Source organism: Hyperolius riggenbachi, chromosome 9, assembly GCF_040937935.1.
Source record: "Hyperolius riggenbachi isolate aHypRig1 chromosome 9, aHypRig1.pri, whole genome shotgun sequence".
NCBI classification, from domain to species: domain Eukaryota; kingdom Metazoa; phylum Chordata; class Amphibia; order Anura; family Hyperoliidae; genus Hyperolius; species Hyperolius riggenbachi.
In genome coordinates, this window is record NC_090654.1 from 195,237,110 (window position 1) to 195,260,696 (window position 23,587).

A 23,587-nucleotide genomic window follows, 5' to 3' on the forward strand; every position below is an offset into this window, starting at 1 on the left:
TAGAACAAGAGCAGAACTAGGAGGACTCGCTGACCCCTTCGCAGGAGTCAGCGCAGTCCACACGGACTAGGAACGAGGTGGGGCACGAGCAGAGTAACAGACAGAATCTGAGACTATGGTAGCCCATCAAGCATTGCAGGAAGCAGTTCTTTATACTGAGGTCATCCAATGGGAGCAGACCTGCAGATTCCCACACAAGTGAATGGTAATTAATCACAGGCTGACTGCAGGAAAAGGCAGACAATGATATGCAGCCTGCAGGAAAGGGATTGCCCCTCCATTGCAGCAGACAATGTTTGTTTACACAAAAGCATATTAAACTGTCATTAACTTCAGAGCGACTGCAGATGGAATCAGCAACTAGTTTAAGTGCAAACCAAACTATGCAAGAAAATGCATGTAATGACATCAGAACTGCTTGGGTTGCAATACCACTGCAGCCAGCAGTAAACGCTGCAGACATGATCATAACATTACCCCCCCCCCCCCCCCCCTTAAAAGCGGATACCAGACGCTTTTCAAAACTGAAATTCCCAACAAAACAATCTGACTGATAATTCATGATGACCGGGACAGCCCGGCAAGACCAAATTCCAGAATCAGTTCCCCCCAAGACTGGACCCATCAGAACCAGAACCTACAGAACCATGCCCGTCAGCACTACAAGCTTCAGTGTGACACCCATCAGAACCACGACTTCCAGAAAAAAAAAACCAGAAACTCTCTGAGCGATACCCACCGCCTTCCAGGGACTGTCCAAAAACGCCAAAGCCTTTGCAATGCCCACCGGAACTGTCCTTACCAACACAAAACCCACTGTTGAACCAGTCCAAGGTACCAGGACAAGTTTCCTCAGAGATCTCCCAGAACACTTGGAAGCTCCAAAGAGATCCCCACAGGTCAGAACGCCCCTTAGGCTCACATGGAGAACTATCAAGAACCCCTATGGAACCCAGGGCAACACTAGAGTCAGGGTCACAAGGACAAACATCAAGATCAGGGCTTTTAGGGACCAGAACCATCTCCGGGCATGCAGGCCAACCGGCAACATCAGAACATGTCTCCACTAGGGAAGCATGTGAGCACGCTAACACAGACACACTTGGGCACTCTGGCATACGAAGCACATCTGGGCACACCGGCACAAGAGAGACTTCTGGGCATGTCAAGGAACTGCGAACCTCAAAGTCAGTCAAGACAGGACCGAAACCAGGACTGGGCAAAAAAAAAATCATCATGACTAAACTTCAAAGTTACTGCATTCTCACTAAAAAATGCAGGATCAGACTTAGATGTCTCTGATTCCAGCAAGGTTATTAACAAATCATGTTCAGGGGCATTTACAAGACAGGACAAATCTTCTGATGTATGCACCGAACTAGACAGGGTTCCCATAACTTCTTCCGGACTAGACAGAGACTCATCAAATACACTGGATTGGAGCTCATGAAGGTCAGCAAAACAAGTCAGTATTGCAGCAATCCCCACTGAACTAGGCAAAACTGAGGAACTCACTGGACAGGAAGGGGACTCTGGAACTTCTGCCACACCGGCCAGAGAACCAGAATTTTCCAGGATACAGGGCTGGGTTTCAGAAACGCTCATTAACCTGGACTGAAATTCTGAGATTTCTATTATTTTTTCCAGCGAGTCAGAATTATCCATGTTACAGGGCAATACTTCTGAAACATTCAGAGGACAGGGCTGAAGTTCCCTGACTACTGTGATATCAGAGAGGGACTCAACATCTTTAGCTAAATCAGACTGTGTACAGGGCAAGGTATCAAAAACGCTTGCTGACAACGACAATGTTTCAATAGCTTCTGCTTCATTGGGCAGAGATTCATCAAGTTTTATTAGAGCAGACTGTAATTCCAAAACAGCTGCTAAACAAGTGAATACTACTGCAACACCCACTGAAGTAAGCAGTGTCTCAGACTCCTCTATTAGAGGATCTGAAGTATCCAAAGTACTGGGTGAAGCATAAGACTCTGCGACCACAGCTTCACTGGACAGGATCACTGAACAGGCCATATCGCAGGGCAAAACCATGGAAGCACCTGCTGGACAGCATAATGATTCTGTGACCTGAGCTTCATTGGGAAGATCTACTGCACAATTCATGGTACAGGGCAAATTTACTGGAACATTTTCTGAACAAGGTAATAATTCTACGATTTCAGGTTCACATAGCAGATGCTCTGAGCTATTCACGAAACTAGAGCGAGGTGTAGGGACAGGAAGATCAAGACACAATGTTTGTGCATCTAAATCCCTATTCAATTGTAAAATTGGGAAATTCAGATGCTGGGGTTCTGAGGTTTCTAGACAGGATTGCTGGGACTCAGAAACTAATGTAGTGCATCTATTGGCATCTGCTGGATCAGACAGGAGTTGAACTTTATTAACACAGGTAAATTCTACAGAAGTGTTTGCAGAGGCAGGCAAAGATTTTCTAATGTCTGTTTCACTGAACAAAGACTCATGAGTACTGGCTAGGCTGGACTCAGAAGTCAGCAGGACCTCTGGGTCCTCTGCTGAGAAATTTGTGCAGGGCAAGGTTAAGGAAGTATTAGTAATTTCTGTCTTACTGGGAAGTAACACTGAGTTATCCATGGTACAGGGTGGAATTACAGGAACTTCAATTTCACACAACAGGAGCTCTGAATCACTCGCTGAATCAGCCAAAGGTGCTGAAACAGGCGAGTCCTCAAGAACTGAGGAAGTGGAATAATTTCCAATTGACAGTGTGTCTTCCCTGGTATCAACTGATTGAATCGCATAAAAATCGTCCAAAATCATTCTCCACACATCGATCAATGGAGCCACAAAGTCATACCCACACACACCAGTCTTTATTAGGTTATAAGCCGACTTAATGCATGCATTCAATACTAATTCACTTTTTGCACTGTAAAACTGACAAAATGAACCTGCATCTTTCTTCCATTCATAGACCAGGGCTTCCATCTCTCCTTTCTCAAATGGAGGATCCCATGCATATTTAACAGCTGAGCATTCAGGTTGATCCCAGTTTGCAAATGTGTTAGTGGCAGAAACATACATTGGGTTATTTAGCAGGCGATTGGCCGATTTCTTATTCCTAAGGATCTCCAATACCTGTAGCAAGTGTTGAACTGTAGTGTAGGCAAATTTCCCTTGCTGCACGAATAAATTGATCTGTTCAATACTCTGTAATATATCTTCATAATCATATTCAGATAATTCATTTAAACAAGAACTTTTATTTTCCCTGGCTAGCAATGAAAGTTCATTAGTAGTTTCATAGGTCCATTTGACTCCCCTGAATGGTGACTGAATTTCATTATCTGCTAATGGCGGAGTCTCATTACAGATCTGATGCGCAGTCGCTAAGGGCAACGACTCCACTGATTGTAACGCTTTTCTTTTGGAGCGCTTACGTTTGGCTTTAGACCCTGCTGCCTTAGGTGATTTATTCAAAGCAGAAGAAAAGTTATCAGAACAATTATCTGCTTGCTGATTATTTTTGTAAGCAGTAGAAGGAGCAGCTGATTGGCAAGCTGCTAGGAGCTTATCAAAAGGGCTAGGCGAATCGGTTTTGCACAGCCAGTTATGGATCACAAACGCTAGAAATTCCAGTGGTCTCTCTTTTAAATTGGTATGGTTCAAGACATCGTAGGCCCACTGGAACAATCTTCCCTTAAACAAAACATACTAGCTGGGGGGCCCACGTTGAAACAGGAGTATCCTGGAGCTCGGGATTGGCCAGGAACCTGGTACATTCAGAAAAAAACTCATTTTCTGTTTCAGAATTAAGTTTCTCAAATTTCTTAAAGGAACAGGAACCATAACAAACAGTGTCATTTTTGCTGGACACCCCCCCCCCCCCCCTACAATGGGGATCGGTTCAGGGGCTACCATAATGTTAAGCTTGGAGGTGTAATCTCCACAGTCAGCATGCAACACATAAGCTGACGTGAAGGAGGTACACACACCAGCACAAGGAATCAGGATATCCCCAGTTTAGTGGAGGAGAGGACTGACTCCAATAGGAGATTGTGGTGCACAGAGCCGGTGCAGATCCGAACAGCCACAAACAACACTTTCGTAATAACGTCTCAGCGCAAAGTAGCGCTGAGCGCATAAACCAGGACTGAGGAGATCAGGACAGGTAGACAGAATGAACGCTTGCTTAACTAGCCACTACTTAGTGACAGCAAGCGTCCACAATAAGACAGACTGGAATGAGGCAGCCAATGCGTTTGCAGCGATGGCGTGCCTCACAAAGACAGGACAAGATAGTCAGGAAATAGCATGATCAAGATAGATGAACGTAACACAGACAAATATACAATAAGTATGTTTTCCTAGCGTATTACAATTACAGCTATCAATGAAACTATTTGTAACGTCTGACTAACATATGTATATATCGGCAATGAACCGATATATGACATAAGCAGAAACACTGACTAGCACTGGAGCAATACAGGGAACAGGACTCAGAAGGATTCGCTATCTCTTCGCAGAGATGAACGCAATCCACAAACGGTAACAGGACAGGATTCAGAAGGATTCGTTATCTCCTCGCAGAGATGAACGCAATCCACAAACAGGACCAGGAGCAGGATACTAGCTCAGCACGGGTGCTCACGATACGCGCAAACTACCAAAACGTGCTGGAAGGCTGACTAACTGAACACAGGAAATAAACAGTTCGTGTACGTATATATCAGCGACACTGATGTATCAACGTAACACGAATACAAGGAAAATAACAAAAATGCGCAAGTATGCGTATATATTGGCGATGAACCAATATATGACACAAGACAAGCAGAGTAACAACTTCTAGAACAAGAGCAGAACTAGGAGGACTCGCTGACCCCTTCGCAGGAGTCAGCGCAGTCCACACGGACTAGGAACGAGGTGGGGCACGAGCAGAGTAACAGACAGAATCTGAGACTATGGTAGCCCATCAAGCATTGCAGGAAGCAGTTCTTTATACTGAGGTCATCCAATGGGAGCAGACCTGCAGATTCCCACACAAGTGAATGGTAATTAATCACAGGCTGACAGCAGGAAAAGGCAGACAATGATATGCAGCCTGCAGGAAAGGGATTGCCCCTCCATTGCAGCAGACAATGTTTGTTTACACAAAAGCATATTAAACTGTCATTGGGCTCTATTCATAAAAAAGTTGTGGCGAAAAAACTCCTGGAGGGAAAATACCGCAGCGGTATTTTACACTTCTGGGTGGTCATTCAAAAAAATCTTGCCAGCTGCGATGCAAGAGCGGAGATCTCCCGCTGAAAGCTCTCGGTAAGCTGTCGGAAGGCATGCGGAAACACTTCAGCCGGCAGAGTCCCTCCGTGCACTGCTCTCTCTGGGAGGTCTGTCCCATTCACTTGTATGTAATCCGCAAAATCAGAGGAAGCTGTATTTCCCGTCCACATACCGCTTCCTCTAAACTTCATGAATGGCCATTTTGTTACTTTTTTCTAGATAAATCTAGAAAAACACTGGAGAGGGCGGAAATTTCTCGCTCTGCTGGGGGATTGTAGATTTTCATCCGGGAACAGCTTTTATGAATGCCCACTTTGCTAAATGGACGGGAAAATCCGCTGTTTTGAGCGGAAAACGTGCGGTAAGGTTTTATGAATAGAGCCCATTAACTTCAGAGCGACTGCAGATGGAATCAGCAACTAGTTTAAGTGCAAACCAAACTATGCAAGAAAATGCATGTAATGACATCAGAACTGCTTGGGTTGCAATACCACTGCAGCCAGCAGTAAACGCTGCAGACATGATCATAACATTAACTATTTGACATTCCTGGACGTAAAACTCACATCCAGGAAGCCATGTGCGCTCCTGCGCGTTCCCGCGGCCGATCGCGCGCGTGCTCGTGCGCTCCCGGCCCGCGGTTTGTTAGCCAGCGAATCAGTGAATCGGGCAACGGTGCCCGATCACTGATTCCTCTCCCCCGCAGAAAAAGCGACAGCTTCTCTCGGAAGCCTAGCTTTTTCTGCTTCCTATTTCCCCTACGTCGCTCTAAGCGTACGTGTTACGCTTAGAGTGACGTCACTGTAAACAAACTCATGGCTGCCATCTTGTGGCCAAAAAGTAAACTACAGCTAAATGTTAAATAAAAATACACATATTTACTAAAAAAAATACAATTTAAATCCCACCCTCCCAAAAATACCCACATAAAATGTTTAATTGAAAAAAAAAACAAAAAAACATTACAATTAAAAAAAAAAAAAAAAAACACAAATATTTACCTAAGGGTCTAAACTTTTTAAATATCTATGTAAAGATGAAATATTTCCATTTTTTTTAAATTATTAGCTTGTAAATAGTGATGAATGCAAAACGGAAAAAAATGCACTTTTATTTCCAAATAAAATATTGTCGCCATACATTATGATAGGGACATAATTTAAACGGTGTAATAACCGGGACATATGGGCATATACAATACGTGAGCTTTAATTATGGAGGCATGTTTTAATTTAAAACTATAATTGCCGAAAAGTGAGAAATAATGATTTTTTGCCGTTTTTTTCTTATACTTCCTTTTAAAATGCATTTACAGTAAAGTGGCTCTTAGTAAAATGTACTCCCCAAAGAAAGCCTAATTGGTGGCGGAAAAAACAAGATATAGATCAGTTCATTGTGATAAGTAGTAATAAAGTTATAGGCTAATGAATGGGAGGTGAACATTGCTCGGACGCATAAAGTGAAAAACGACTGCATGCGAACTGGCTAATTTTGACACTGTAATTACCAATTCTGTATTTTGTACCAACTCTGTATTTCATATATGGCTGTACACTGTTGTCTGTATTATTTTATACCCCATGATTGTCTATGGTCTACAGAGGAGGTGGGCAGTCGAGGTAGCCTAACAGACGGCCACCTCTCCTCGCAGTAGGCCATCAGAGCAAAGTGGATGACTCCACATTTTTACTGCAGTAGGAAGCTCACACATCTTTATTTGATTTCATTCAAACTAAATATATAAAAAACAATGACCAGTGCACCATGTATAGATGCAATCAAATATATTGTGATCAGCTTTCGTCAGCAAATTGTGAGAACAGAGAAGCATACAGCATCAGGCTAATCAATATACAAAGCAATTGATATCATTTAATAAAGCAACATAACGTACAGCTATATACAATGGTCTCATACAGTGGTGTATACAAAATTAGATCACTCACAGATGTGACTCATGAACATATATCTTCAAAGAGCAGCAGGATAATACGGTAGTCCTTATATTAGTACACAACGAGCCAGTGTGAACAAACCATATATGTCCAATCATGAACCAGGCAGAGTGATCAGTCAATAATGCAATCCAAGTACCCTGACAGCACTGTTTCGGATTACTATCTTTTTCAAAGGGTAAAGGATTATCCTCTTTGGCTGCTGATTGGATTGCATTATTGGCTGATCATTCTGCTTTGTTCATGATTGGACATTTATGCTTTGTGCTTTGTTCGCACTTGCTCCTTGTGTACTAATATAAGGACTTTTATCCAGCTGAATTTTGAAGATATATGTTCATGAGCCAAATCTATGAGTGATCTAATTTTGTATACACAACTGTATGAGACCATTGCATATAGCTGTACATTATGTTGCTTTAATATATGATATTGATTGCTTTGTATATTGATTAGCCTGTATATTGATTTGTACTCCTTCTAGATAACCTAAACACACTGCTACTAGGTATGAATGTTGTATACTACCCCATCTCTTGTCCCCCCTCCCCCCATTTCCTTATATTGTAAGCTCGCAAGGGCCGGGCTCTCTCACCCTTTTCTGTCTTGAAATTTGGTACACATTTATTCATATTAATTTTGACATTGTCATTACCAATTCTGTGTTTTTTACCAACTCTGTATTTCGTATATGGCTGTATACCGTTGTCTGTATTATTTTATACCCCATGATTGTTTCTTACTTTGTGCAACGCTATGGAATATGTTGGCGCTAAATTATTAAATGATAATAATAATAATAATAATCTATCTAAAATAAAAATTCTGATGACTACAGCTCCCAGAGGTGCACCACAGCACAAAGACAGCTCCGGAGTAATCCTGGTGAAATCACAACATGGCATTGACTCTTCTAAGAGCGGTGCTCAAACTGCAGTGGTGCACCTGTGGGACCCCTGGAAGAGGTGATGTCTTCCACCCAGCTCCTCAATCACAGAGGGGTCTACAGAGGAGGTGGGCAGTCGAGGTAGCCTAACAGACGGTCACCTCTCCTCGCTGTAGGCCATCAGAGCAAAGTGGATGACTCCACATTTTTACTGCAGCCGGAAGCTCACACATCTTTATTTCATTTCATTCAAACTAAATATATAAATGACCAGTGCACCATGTATAGATGCAATCAAATATATTGTGATTAGCTATCGTCAGCAAATTGTGAGAACAGAGAAGCGTACAGCATCAGGCTAATCTATATACAAAGCAATCGATATCATATAATAAAGCAACATAATGTACAGCTATATACAATGGTCTCATACAGTGGTGTATACAAAATTAGATCAATCATAGATGTGGCTCATGAACATATATCTTCAAAGAGCAGCAGGATAATACGGTAGTCCTAATATTAGTACACAAGGAGCCAGTGTGAACAAAGCATAAAAGTCCAATCATGAACCAGGCAGAGTGATCAGTCAATAATGCAATCCAAGTACCCTGACAGCACTGTTTCGGATTACTACCTTTTTCAAAGGGTAAAGGATTCTCCTCTGGCTGCTGATTGGATTGCATTATTGACTGATCATTCTGCTTTGTTCATGATTGAACATTTATGCTTTGTGCTTTGTTCGCACTGGCTCCTTGTGTACTAATATAAGGACTATTATCCAGCTGCTCTTTGAAGATATATGTTCATGAGCCAAATCTATGAGTGATCTAATTTTGTATACACAACTGTATGAGACCATTGCATATAGCTGTACATTATGTTGCTTTAATATATGATATTGATTGCTTTGTATATTGATTAGCCTGATGCTGTACGCTTCTCTGCTCTCACACTTTGCTGAAGAAAGCTGATCACATTTTTTGCATCTATACATGGTGTGCTGGTCTTTATTTTTTATATATTTCTGGCATACTAGGACCCTTGATGGTCTGGTTTACTAGATCAAGCACCCATTTTTGCTATTATTCCTGTTGTTATTCCAGGTGTGCAGACTTTTTTTCTGATTGATTGCTATTCATTCAAACTAAACACATACATTGATTTAGCTTACTTTAAGTTACAAAGCTCTCCACAATCTCTCTCCTTTTTACATCTCCTCACTAGTTTCCAGATACCAACCCAACCACAATCTCAGATCTGCACATGACCCTCTTTTTTTCTCCTCTAGAATCACCTCCTTGCATTCACATATACAAGATTTTTCACATGCTTCACCCCTCCTCTGGAATTCCCTGCCACAACACATCTGTCACTCTCCAACCTGTGATATCTTTAAACGTGTCCTCAAAACTCACTTTTTTCATCAAGTATACACTCTACCTTAGGCCAGTTCTCTTTTGACCTCTGGACAAAATGTACTCCTAATAGATAACCTAAACACACTTCCACTAGGTATGAATGTTGTATTCCCCAAATCTGTTCTCAAGGCCCAGCAACAGTGCATGTTTTGTGGAAATCCACAGGTAAGTAATCAGCTCTGCTGAGACACTAATTACTCCACCTGTGCATGTTTGTGGTTTTCTGCAAAACATGTACTGTTGGTGGGCCTTGAGGACAGGCAGGGGTGCAGCTAAGGTTTTTGTGGCCCCAAGCGGACTGCAGGAAGTGGCCTTATGGGCGTGGCTATTCCGCAGAAAGTGGGCATGGCCATGACATGTGGGTGGAGCGAAAGGGGGGGACGGAGGGTGTTTGAGGCGCGCATAGTGTGCTGTGCCGAAAAATGGGCATGGCCATGACATTGTATGGGCGGAGCGTAACTGTAACCCCACATCAGCAAATATAGCCAACTATGACCATTAAATAATAAATGCAGCAACAGTTACCCCAGACACCAGAAAATAAGCGCAATGTGGGCGACATTTCACCAGAAAACAAACGCAATTTGGGCAACATTTCAGCAGAAAACAAACGCAATTTGGGCAACATTTCAGCAGAAAATGCACGCAATTTGGGCCACGTTTCAGCAAAAAACAAATGCAATTTGGGCAACATTTCAGCAGAAAATAAACGCAATTTGGGCCACATTTTAGCAGAAAACAAACGCAATTTGGGGCACATTCAAGCAGAAAGCAAACACAATTTGGTCCACATTTTAGCAGAAAACAAACGCAATTTGGGCCACATTTTAGCAGAAAGCAAACGCAATTTGGGCCACATTTTAGCAGAAAACAAAAGCAATTTGGGCCACATTTCACCTGCAAAAAAGAATTTACTCACCTGACAGAAGTTCCCTCACCCGGCCGGCCTCTGGGGTGCAGCTCCCCAGACAATCCTCCTTCCTGCATATCTCCCGCGCTGAATTGCATAGCAGGGCTACGGGAAGATGGCGCCCGAAGCCCTGTACTGGAGACACAAATAGTCTCCAGTCCAGGGCTTCGGACGCCATCCTCCCGTAGCCCTGCTCTGCCTGCTGGAAGACTATGCAGGCAGGCTGGAGCGGGGCTGCGGCGCGGACAACAGTGTGACGTCACAATGACGTCATGGAGCTTATGAGGCCCCAAGTGGCTGCTTGGTCTGCTTGGTGCCTGGCGGCGCCCCTGGGAACAGGATTGGGGAGCTCTGTTGTATAATACCCAATAGGCCTGTACGATTTTAGGAAGAATTTAAATTGAGAGATTTCTGTATGAAATCACAATTTCAATTCACGATATCCTTCAAATAAAGCTCTGTTTTCCCTCTGTGCCTGTTTGTTCCCCCTCTGGGTTTCTCTGTACCCCTGTCTCTATTTGTGCACCCTCTGTCACTCTTTGTGCCTCCTTTGTCTTTATCTGTGTCCCCTTTGTGTCTCTCTGTACGCCTGTCTCTCTTTGTGCACCCTCTGTGTCTCTCTCTGTGCCCCCTCTGTGTCTCTCTTTGTGCCTGCTCTGTTTCTCTCTGTGTCTGCTCTGTGCCCTCTCTGTGTCTCTCTAAGTGCCCGCTCTGTGTCTCCTCTGTACTTCTCTATGTGCCCCCTCTGTCCCCCAAACGGCGGCAGTGCTGGACATACCATCCAGCACGAATCCAGCATTGCCCGTCTATCCACTTTGCCTCCTGCATGCCCGGCATACCAGAAAGTATGCCGTGCACAAGATCCAGCAGATGGCGAGAGGACAGACAGCGTTTGACTTGTGTCAGAAGGTATGTTCAACGCTGCAATGAATCCACGTGATTGTAATAATTAGAATAAATTCTGATCACATATCAGGGGTAGGGGTGTCATAAATCCTGTGAAAAATACATAGCACCACAATCCATGTGGCAAAAACCAATAAGGTGCAGAAAAACAGGTGATGGCTATGAAGTAATGACAATACACGCCTTTAATATACATAAATAAAATATATCGCTAACTATCCCTAATTTGTATCTATTTTACGTGTAGGTAATAATGATATCTCATAATCCGCCGATAGGGGTGCCTACCTAATAATGTTTTTCACAGACGTGTCATATCTCTAACGGCCACAAGGTGGAGCTCCAGACACAGTTTCATGTCTCAGATGCGAGCTCATCGCTCTGCTCCGTGATATGCCTGTAGGGAGTAGGCGGGGTCTTGCTGCTATACAGGAATGCCTGGGTAAGGCGGGACAGTGCGGTAGTGATGGGAATTTCGGCTCTTCTCAGAGAATCGGCTCTTCTGAATCGGCTCCCATTAAAGAGCCGGCTCTTACGGCTCTGAATCTTCATTAAATATCACTAGACAGCACTCAGAATCGGAGTAAAAGCCCCGCCCCCGTCTCCATGACAACTCCAAACTGCTTCTCTGAATAGGGCAATCCCTCCTGCTACTGCTCTGCTCCGGCTCATACACTCCTACAAGCTGGAAGAGGAGGACTACATCTCCCAGCATGCCTCAGCGCCCTTTATTACAGCGCAAAGCAGAGTTCTGTGGGGCAGCTGAGGCATCGGCTCTTTTAAAACTGAGAGCCGGCTCTTTCGCGAACGACCCATCACTACAGTGCGGAGAGCTGTCCAGCTCTTGTGCTCAGCAATGTGCTGCCGCCGCTGCTGGTCCTTCCACAGAAATTGTTTACAGTTACCACAGCAACTGGGGTGACACGTGGCTGATGATGCAGTCAGATGATGTACGGCATCCCATCCCCGCGCCCAAAGTGCTGTATCTCGTATTATATATATATATTTCCCGATGCCGATTCTCTGCACCAGGCGGACGTCGACGTCGCTATGTATCTACACATTCAAAAAAAAACAAAACAACATAAACCACTTAGCACACAATAAGGTTAACTCTACCACGGCCACAAGGGGGTGCTGCGGACACAAGTAATGACGTCCTCTTGGCTAACAAACGGGCTGCTGGGCTCCTCGATGCTGCGTGTGATGCTTTAATCGTCCCCGTCTTCTGCCCACAAATGTCGCCGGAGTAGAGACCAGACCAGAAACACATTCATCACCTTCGCCCGCCTGTCGCTCGTGTGTCCGCGGAGGATGTGTTTCCGGCCGGGTAGCTGCCATGCTGTGGATGCCTCGAGCTGGTGACATATGGACACGTGCAGCCTTCTGTGCTGCTCACTGTGGCTCTCACTATTCATGTCAGTTCTCCTATAACTATGCTGCTGACAGTCTAGGATTGTTATATTACTGTGTGTAAACACGTATATAGGGCTTGGATTCTCTTGATGCACTTGTTTTATACTGACCGACCACGACGCTCATAATAAAGTTATTTATAATAGACTGGCACGGCGGGGTAACCTCTTTTTGGACAGTGCAGTGTATCCTGAGAACAACAGTTGTGCATTATATATTAGGGAATTAATTTTATGATTTCTATGCCAGGCATCAATATATATTCTCCCATCTGGTTAAATCTAGAGATCCTGTAGCCACACCTTGATTTGTATTGTACTGTAGGTTTTTGAAATAAAGTAAAGTTTTGCTCAAGATACATCATAGACAGTATATAATTACTGAATCTCTTGTTCATTAAGTAGGGATATTGTCCCTGCGTACACTGCCTCAGTGTCTCTGGGTTTGTGCTTCTGCGCATGTGTGCAGCACTGACCGTTGGGACAGGAGGACGGGGCCAGTCAGCGGGCGGCTGTGTGCACGGGCGGACTGCTGCGCGAATGCTCATGCGGCGGTTGCAAGCGCATGCGACGGTAATACACTAGAGCCCGTTTTTAAACGGGCTAAGGTGGCTAGTATATTATAGAACACATTTATTGGATATGATTTATTTGCTCCTTTTTTTCCCTTTAATTTCTTAGCTTAATTTGCGTGAAAACACACTTTTTAAATAAGTGTGCTAAGGGTAAAAACAGACACTTACCTGGGGCTTCTATCAGCCCCCTGTAGCAGTAATGTCCCCCGCTGTCCTCCGATCTGCCGTTCCCTGCCGCCGGCACCGGGCAATTGTTCGTCTAACACAGACGAACAATGCGTGCTCCCGTTTGCGTCATCGGAAGCTTACTGCGCAGTACGGAGGTTTCTTGTACTGCTCCTGCACAGTACGCTTCTGATGACGCGAGCGGAAGCTACAGGTGCATGGATGCGCAGCCGCAGTTGGAAAGCATGCCGCGCTAGACCGGAGAACAGCGGATCTGAGGAGGGTGGCGTGGGACATGACTGCTACAGGGGGCTGATAGAAGTCCTAGGTAAGTGTCTGTTTTTACCCTCAGCACCCACACACAGAACCCCTTTAAATTGTGTCGCATTGTAGTGATTGTGATTTCTATTGGATGGGAGGGGGGGCATTTTACTGTCATTAGCATCTTAAGGTGGCCACTAGCGTTACAATTTGCAGAACAATCGTTTACAAACGATTCTTTGTATGAATGATCGGAAATGATTGTTGGGACCACTAATGGACAAACCCCATACAAAGAATCTGATCAGATTGATGGGACCAATCCAAAAAACAGATGGATTTTACTAACCTGATTGGTTAGGAGATTTTTTCCTTCAGCGTACGTTTCCACTAGAGCAAATCTGCATGCGTTTCCTGCATGCAGATTCGCATAGACAATACAAGTGGATGGGACTGTTGCGGGATACTGTGTAGTTTGTCGTGGAGAAAAAATCTGCACGGCAGAACCATCAGAATTCGCACGCGATTCATCGGTAATGTAACTAAATAGGAAAACCGCAAGCATTTTAGTCTTGCGGTTTTCCCGCCGTTTCCGTGTGCGTTTCCTCTTAAAAACCCATGTCAATGCTTGCCAGCATTGACATGGTTAAAATCGCGTTGTGTAAACCGCGAGTGATTCCGCGTGAAAATCCGCATCGAAATGGCAACGAAACCACAATCACATGCGGATTCGTTGTCGCGATTTTCCCGTCGAAATCGCACAGCAGTAGTGGAAATGTACCCTCAGTAGTCACAAACGATCATTTCTAATTGTTCATAAAAGATCGATCAGCAAATTGTATTGTTAGTGGCCACCTTTGCACTCTAATCACTCTCATGTCATCCTTAATGACAGGAGACAATGATTAAAGCGGACCTGAACTCAAAACTCTGGTCTAAAAGAAACGCAACAGCATAATAGCCTTTATAGAAAAAACTTTCTTTGTTACAGCTGATAGAAATCCTAACATAAAACTGCACTGTTTCTACTTCCTGCTTTCATGGAAGCAGGCATTGTTAGCATCCTACACTTTCAAATGAGCTTATCTGCCTTTAGTAGTCAGCTGACACAGGGGAGAGGTCAAATTACAACTTGTGATTAGACACAGATAAGGGGGAATTAGGCTAAACTCTCTAAATAATGTACAGTGTGCATTTCTATGTTTTCCTTGTGTCCTGTGTAAGAGTTCAGGTCCACTTTAAGGTGTAATCACAAGCGCTGGAAAGCTCTCCTAGTGGGTCCCAGGCCTTATGAAGCAGGGATTGGACTGTAAGCTTTGGAGGTAAATGTTTGTGAATTGAAGGATTTAATGCGGAAATTAAAGCGGACCTGAACTCAGAACTTCTTCTCTGCTCTAAGAGATAGGCAACAGCATAATAACCTTTAAAGAAAAACATTTTTGTCACAGCTGATACAAATCCTGCAGTAAATCTGCAGTGTATCTACTTCCAGCTTTCATGGAAGTAAACATATTGTTAACATCCTGTGATTTCAAATGGGCTTATCAACCGTGGTAGTCAGCTGACACAGGGGAGAGATCAAATTACAACATGTGATTTAGACACAGATGAGGGTGGAATTAGACAGCCTAAACTCTTTAAATACATACAGGGTGCATTTTTCCCTTCTGTCCTGTGCAAGAGTTCAGGTCCACTTTAAAGGTTGCCTAAACTGAAATGAATCTAGCCAGTTAAACTTACTTTGGGTGTCTCTCAGTCCGCTGTAGTCCTTCAGGTTCCTCATTGTCGTTGTGCTCTCATCCTTTTAGCAGCTGTGCCCCTCTGAAAGTTGGTCCACTGAGTAAGCACAGAACACCTCCAGCCACAGGAGCACGATCGATGGGGCACACTGCCCAGGGCCGTGCATGCAGGTTTCGGATGGGACAGCTGCTGAGTGGATCACAGCGAGGGACCAGCAGGACAACGGGGCTAGAAGAAATTCTAGGTAAGCTACATTGGCCAGATTTGTTTCACTTTAGGTTTATTTTAGGGTACTTTTACACTTGTGCGCTGTGGTAGTGGTGTGATTTGGAACAATCGCACTGCACCCACAAAGTTGCACTGCGCGTTATAGCCATGGTGCGACCGATGATAAAATAACACAAGTAACACAGCTCTTCAATGAGTCACAGGGTAACACACGGCAGCTTGTGCGTTACTTATGCGGGGCCCGGAACACTTTTATCGCATTGTGTCACACTGCAGGCAGTGTGTTATGCTTTATTGACTTAAATGGCCACTGGGACAATCTGTGTTCAGGGAGAGTACGGGGACGTGATGTGGTAAGTGACACTGTCACTTTAAAGGACAACTGAAGTGAGAAAAATATGGAGGCTGCCATATTTATTTCCTTTTAAACAATACCAGTTTCCTGGCAGGCCTGTAAATCTGTTTGGCTGCAGTAGCGTTTGAATCACACCAGAAACATTCATGCAGCTAATCTTATCAAATCTGACAATAATGTCCAGAACACCTGATCTGCTGCATGCTTGTTCAGGGTCTATGGCTAATTTTATTAGAAGCAGAGGTTCAGCAAGCTAGCCAGGCAACTGATATTGCTTAAAAGGAAATAAATATGGCAGCTTCCGTATGCCTCTCGCTTCAGTTGTCCTTCACACTTGTAATGAATGATTGTGACTATACAACAATCATTCACTGTTATACTGGTGCATGAGCGGCAGTGACGGGGGAGCACACATGCGCGCGTGGAATGCTGCGTGTATGCGCACAAGCGTGCAGTGGTATCAAGTGCAGGATGTGAGTCTGGCGTCCTGGAATCTTTAGGAGCATAGATTACCATGTGAGAGTCACGTCCAAGAATCTTAAATGGTACAATAGCCCCTTTTCTCCTAAGAAATACATTTTCATCTTGTGTTTACAATAACTTCTCAGCACACTGCAATTGAAAGTACCAAAAAGTAGGTGAAAAAGTAGTGTCAACATTGTTCTGAGTATTTTCTTGCTTGCTGGTGAGTTAAAAGGCATTTTATGATATGATGTGAAAATATAACTTAGGAGAAAACCTAGGAAAAAAAATAAATAGTAAATTGGATCAGGCCCAATGTGCGTTTAGGCGGCTTACCAGAAGTAGAGCATTGGGCCAAATACCCATAGAGCAGCAGTATCAGAAGGGCTCCAGTGCATTGTAAGTAGTGTTGTCTGGATCATGAACGATTCGGATCTTTGATCCGAATCTATTTTGTGAGTCGAATAATCTGAATCATCAAAATGAGTGATTCGGATCGCGAAGGGGGCGGAGCCAGGAGCGACACGCCCCCCTCTCAGCGGGCAGCGGGTTCCTGGAAGCAGAGCAGAGATGGATCGCTCTGTTGAAGGGGAGGCAGCCTTGCACAGCCACAGGTAGATGAGAGAGAAGGGACATGGGTGCCACTGCCAGATATGTTTAGAGCACACATACTGGCTGAAATGTGCTGCTCATTATAGGCTGTCTGTTCCAGTTGTGCATTGATGCGCTTTGAGTCCTATGGGAGAAAAGCGCTTTACAAATGTTATTGTATTGTATTGTATAGTGAACACATTGGAAACTTTTGGCACAGCTCAGTAACGTTACAGGCAGCATGCTGGGCTAGGACAGGGCAGGCACTGTTATTGCTGTGCAATGTGATCCTCCTTCACTGCTCTAAACAGCTGCACTTTACTTCTGGGAATGCTTTGGGGAATGGGAGTTGGGAGTATACAGATGAACATATAGGTGAAATCAGTGGCGGACACAGCCAGCAGTGGGCCCCTGTGCAAAATTGTAAGTGTGGGCCCCCTATGACCTGCGGCATGCCAAAATATGGGCGTGGCTAAAATAGTGGATAGAACCTGCGGCGCTTAGCGCCGCGGCAAAAAATGGGCGTGGCAATGACCGGATGAGGGCGGAGCTAACTGTAACTTAAAGCGAACCCGGGGTGAGGGTTTATTTCCTTTTAAACAATACTAGTTGCCTGGCGGCCCTGCTGATCTATTTGGCTGCAGTAATAAACTGAATTACACCAGCAACAAGCATGCAGCTAATCTTCTCAGTTCTGACAATATTGTCAGAAACCCCTGACCTGCTGCATGCTTGTTCAGGGTCTATGGTTGAAAGAATAAGAGGCAGAGGACCAGCACGGCAGCCAGGCAACTGGTATTGCTTAAAAGGAGAGAAATATGTCAGCCTCAATATTATTCTCACCTCAGGTTCCCTTGAAAAGTGCAACGCAAAGACAGTGGGCCCAAGTTTTGGTGACCCTTTCCCCAGAAAATTCACATAATTGTGCAGGTTTTCTCAAGAAAATACACATATATGCCCAGAAAATACGTGCAATCATGTCGGCAGATATGCCCAGAAAATACGTGCAATCATGTCGGCAGATATGCCCAGAAAATACGTGCAATCAAGTCGGCAGATATGCCCAGAAAATACATGCAATCAAGTCGGCAGATATGCCCAGAAAATACGTGCAAACAAGTCGGCAGATATGCCCAGAAAATACATGCAATCAAGTCGGCAGATATGCCCAGAAAATACGTGCAAACAAGTCGGCAGATATGCCCAGAAAATACGTGCAATCATGTCGGCAGATATGCCCAGAAAATACATGCAATCATGTGGCAGACCTGCCCAGAACATACACCTGCTAATATAAATAAAACAAAAACATTTACTCACCTGCAGCAGCAGACCTCCTGTCCCAGCCTCCATCCGGCGCGCAGCTCCCATGGGTGGTTGGGTGGATAGGTAGCCTAGTGGGTGGGTGGGTGGGTAGGTAGCCTGGTGGGTGGGTGGGTAACTAGCCCGGTAGGTAGGTAGGTAGCCCGGTGGGTGGGTAGGTAGGTAGCCTGGTGGGTGGGTTGGTAACTAGCCCGGTAGGTAGCCGGGTGGGTGGTTAGGTAGGTAGCCTGGTGGGTGGGTAGGTAGGTAGCCTGGTGGGTGGGTTGGTAACTAGCCCGGTAGGTAGCCGGGTGGGTGGTTAGGTAGGTAGCCGGGTGGGTGGTTAGGTAGGTAGCCTGGTGGGTGGGTAGCCTGGTGGGTGGGTAGGTAGCCTGGTGGGTGGGTTGGTAACTAGCCCGGTAGGTAGCCGGGTGGGTGGTTAGGTAGGTAGCCGGGTGGGTAGGTAGGAAGCCTGGTGGGTGGGTAGGTAGCCGGGTGGGTAGGTAGGTAGCCGGGTGGGTAGGTAGGTAGCCGGGTGGGTAGGTAGGAAGCCTGGTGGGTGGGTAGGTAGTCTGGTGGGTGGGTGGGTAGGTAGGTAGCCTGGTGGGTGGGTAGGTAGCCTGGTGGGTGGGTTGGTAACTAGCCCGGTAGGTAGCCGGGTGGGTGGTTAGGTAGGTAGCCGGGTGGGTGGTTAGGTAGGTAGCCGGGTGGGTAGGTAGGTAGGTAGCCTGGTGGGTGGGTGGGTAGCCGGGTGGGTGGGTAGGTAGCCTGGTGGGTGGGTTGGTAACTAGCCCGGTAGGTAGCCGGGTGGGTGGTTAGGTAGGTAGCCGGGTGGGTGGTTAGGTAGGTAGCCGGGTGGGTGGTTAGGTAGGCAGGTAGCCGGGTGGGTAGGTAGGTAGGTAGCCGGGTGGGTGGTTAGGTAGTTGGGTGGGTGGTTAGGTAGGAAGCCTGGTGGGTGGGTAGGTAGCCGGGTGGGTAGGTAGCCGGGTGGGTGGTTAGGTAGTTGGGTGGGTGGTTAGGTAGGAAGCCTGGTGGGTGGGTAGGTAGGTAGGAAGCCTGGTGGGTGGTTAGGTAGTCGGGTGGGTAGGTAGGAAGCCTGGTGGGTGGGTAGGTAGGTAGCCGGGTGGGTAGGTGGTTAGGTAGCCGGGTGGGTAGCTATCCGGGTGGGGGGCCCGACTCCTATCCTCCCTCCCTCCCTTCCTTCCTCACCTCGGGGGGCCCCCTCCCGATATGCGCGGCGGGAGAGCGAGCGGCAAATGCAGGAAGTCTTCAGGGCTCTCCACGCATCCGCTAGAGGCCCAGCCGCTGAGTCTCCAATATGTCTCCAACTGGAGACATATTGGAGACTGAGACTAAGCGGCTGGGCCTCTAGCGGATGCCTGGAGAGCCCTGAAGACTTCCTGCATTTGCCGCTCGCTCTCCCGCCGCGCATATCGGGAGGGGGGCCCCCCGAGGTGAGGGAGGGAGGGAGGATAGGAATCGGGGGGCCCTCCGGGGAATAAAATAATAAAAAAAAAAAAAAAAAAATACTTAATGGGCCCCTGAAGAAAACGGAACTTCAGGGGCCCTCGTGCGGCGGCACGGCCTGCACGGCCGTATGTCCGCCACTGGGTGAAATATATGTAAAGCATATGATTGCAGCATGTGGGTATTGTGTGCAAACAAACATTTCTGCTCTCTGCTCGTCCCTCCTCCCTTCTCTGTCCACTCCCTGCCCTCTGTCCATCTTCTCCCCTTCCCTGTGTGTCCACCCCCCTCCCTTTCTCCTGTCCTGCTAGTCATTTCACCCCCAAATGCTTCCCTTGTAAAATGATCCGAGATTCGGATCAAAGATCCGGATCTTTTCAATGATCCGATTTGAATCATCCGGATCATTAAAAAGATCCGAACTTCGCATCTCTAATTGTAAGCACACTCAGGGCTAGTGCACACCAGAAGATCTTTTCTGAGCGCTTTGTGATTTTAAAAGCTCCTGCTAATGTTATCCTATGTGAGTGTGCACACTGGAGCAATGGGCATTGCATTAGCAAGAGCTTTTAAAAGCTCATTGGAAAAAGAAGGTCATTCTGTCATCTAAAACATATCTATTTTATTAAATCCATACAGTATACAGTATCATAACAGTGCATATCATATACAATTCTTTAAAAAAAACAAATAGGAGTTCATAGTGGGTTCCATACAAATATTGTAAATACGTATATGGCCTATACTGATACAAATAAACCCCTCAAATTATTAGGAGGTATTTTTAAAGCTTTAGTTCCTGGGTCACACAGAACATGACCACTCCGCAGTGGCTCTAAATCACTCCAACATGGGTGCAATGTCACAGCCCTGTTAAATTTGGCCTTAAAGGATACCAGATGTGAAACAAGCTAGAGAAAAGGGGGGGGGGGGGGGGCATATACTGTCACATGTGCTGATGCCTGTCACTCCCCCTGTTCTCCTTTCTTCCCCCGCATTCAACCTAAATGCCAATCTGGCAGCCTCTTCGTGGTCGCCGGCACTACTGCGCAGGCGCTGACTGGGCATCATGCCTCCTGCAGCACGCAACCATGGCCAGGAGCACACTGCGCATGCGTATGACGTTGTGCATATGACGTACTGATGTCATAAGCATGCGCAGTGTGCTCCCGCACATGGGTGGGCACTGTAGGATGCGCGCAGCCCGGCATGTGCACTAGTGCCAAACTAGGACAACCCGGAAGAGGGGCATTTAGATTGAATGCGGGAGCAGAAAGAACGGAGGGAGCGGTAGACATCAGCACAGGTGACAGTATATGCCTGCTCCCCCTGATTCTCTAGCTTGTTTTACATCTGGTATCCTTTAACATATGTTTGATTTTGGTCATCCAAGGTTATTGTTTTTTTATGCTCTTTGATGCAGTTGATGCACTGGGAATATATGAAGCGGCCTCAGCTTTGAAACTTGCATTATGGCCTCTTTTTGATGGGCAGTTGAACTGTGTGCTCAGCAAGCAGTTGTCATTTAGCAGTGAGCAGTTGCCAGGCAGCAAAAAGCAGTTCTGAGAGTTTGAGAGACATTTCACTGCCTATCAACTGCCCATGGAAAAGGAGCTTTAGTCTGGTACACATTTTCAATTATGATTGACCAATCACTGACCAATTTTACCACCTCCATGTAGTATGAGGGCCTACCCACACAATCTGCTCATAGCATTCAATATCTGATGACCCTCATACTACATGGGAGTGGTGACATTGGTCAGTAATTGGCCAATCATAATCTAAAGTGTGTGCCAGCCTCTAGGATTTAACCAGATTATGCAAATTGATCTCAGACAATTTTTTTTTATGTAATTAACGGAACTTTGCACACATTGCAAAGAAGGTTTTTTTTTGGCACCTTGTCAAAGAATTGAAAAAAACATGATATAAAGTAGAATACTTCTTCAAGCTTACTTTTATATTGCAGAATCTGTCTGTTCATTGTGACTCCCTTCTAGCATTTTGAGACCTTGCCTGCAAGGCTGATGCTTGAGTGAGGTCTGATGGGTTACTTGGGACAGTAAAAGGTTATCACTGCTTCTGCAGTTTGCTTACATTACAGCTCAAGGCTGGACACTCAGGCAGCCTTGTAGATGTCTTTGTAGAGCTCACAGAGAGTACAATGGATTAATATCTCTTGGAAGGAGGTACATAACTGCAAACAAAAAATAGGAATGGAAGGACTTTGCAAACAAAAGCAGTGGCCATGTTCTCCTCACAAATGAGGTTCAAAGCTAAGCTATATCATAAGTGGCTTCCACCACAAATTAGTGTGGTAGGGAAAAACATTATGAGCCATTTTAAGAGACTTGAGCTATAAAAAGGGAACCTGTCTGTAAAAGTATAAAGAAAAACTGCACACATGTGATGACCTATGTGGGTATGATTCACAAAGCTTTTTCACCTGTTTTCACCTTATCTATGTTACATTTTTAAGCTCAGAAAGAGCAAAAATATAATATAATTAAAGAGACTCTTTAACTTTAAAGAGTAACTGTCAGGCTGCAGAAGCTAATTTAAACCTCTATTCTCCTGTGTTAAACAGTTTAGAAGGAAGCTCAAAAGCCATTAGTGAAGATAAACATTTCAGTTACCTTTGATGTGTGCTTATCTTAAAGTCTGTTATAGACCCATAAAGACGCAAGCCGCAGCTAAACTGCAAAGCATTCTGGGGCCCTCCCCTCGGCTGCTAATGAGACGGTACAGCAGCTTGTGTAATCAGTCCAGAGCGTAGCACTGATAAATCTCCGGGCAGACTACACTGCAGGAGTCAGCTATTGTTCCTAGCCACATGGCTCATTAATATTCACTGCACACCGTGTTGTTCAAGAACGAGCTTATCTGTGATCAGAAGCAGGCAGGACATGACGACACATTTGGCTTCACAAACATGGAGCCTGCCATGAGCTGTCAGGAGCATCTATCTCTGCATATACTATATACAAATTCTGTGAAATCCAAACGTGGACAGTGAAATGCATATGTAATGTAAGTACAGCCAATCTTTAGCTACTGATATATGTGTTTATTTTCTCTGAGACCCTATACCTAACAGCTCCTCTTTAAAAAAAAACCCTCTGGGGGATACTTACCTCAGGAGGGGGAAGCCTCAGGGTCTCAATGAGGTTTCCCCGACCACTGAAGACAGCAGGAATTCAGGCTGGCTTCCCCGAAACCCCCCACCCCCACAAGCTAAGATTTATTTACATCTCCGGGATCCAGCGCAGTCCCAGTAGCGACTCTTCCTTCAGGTGAGGCGGAAATAGCCAAACCCCATCGGATCCGCTCTACTACGCAGACGCAAAAGACTCGCGCCTGCTCAGTAGAGCGGATCCGATCTGGTTCGGCTATTTTCGCCTTAACTCAAACAGAAAGCCGCTAGTGCACCTGCGCAGGATCGCGGTAAGGAAATATTTACCTCTGGCCAAGTTGTACTCCAACTAGATAACCTAAACACACTGCTACTAGGTATGAATGTTGTATACTACCCCACCTCTTGTCCCCCCTCCCCCCATTCCTTATATTGTAAGCTTGCAATGGTCGGGCTCTCTCACTCTTTTCTGTCTTGAAATTTGGTACACATTTATTCATATTAATTTTGACACTGTCATTACCAATTCTGTGTTTTGTACCAA

The 23,587-nt window shown here is 45.4% G+C and overlaps 1 protein-coding gene across 1 annotated transcript in view; it reads right to left on the reverse strand.

Moving 5' to 3' along the window:
* Positions 1–11,677, reverse strand: part of EOGT (EGF domain specific O-linked N-acetylglucosamine transferase) — a 185,136-nt gene extending 173,459 nt beyond the window's left edge. The window contains exon 1 of the mRNA XM_068253834.1: positions 11,635–11,677. The gene's annotated coding sequence lies outside the window, so the exon portion shown is untranslated. The remainder of the gene's footprint in view (positions 1–11,634) is intronic.
* Positions 11,678–23,587: the final 11,910 nt, after the last annotated feature.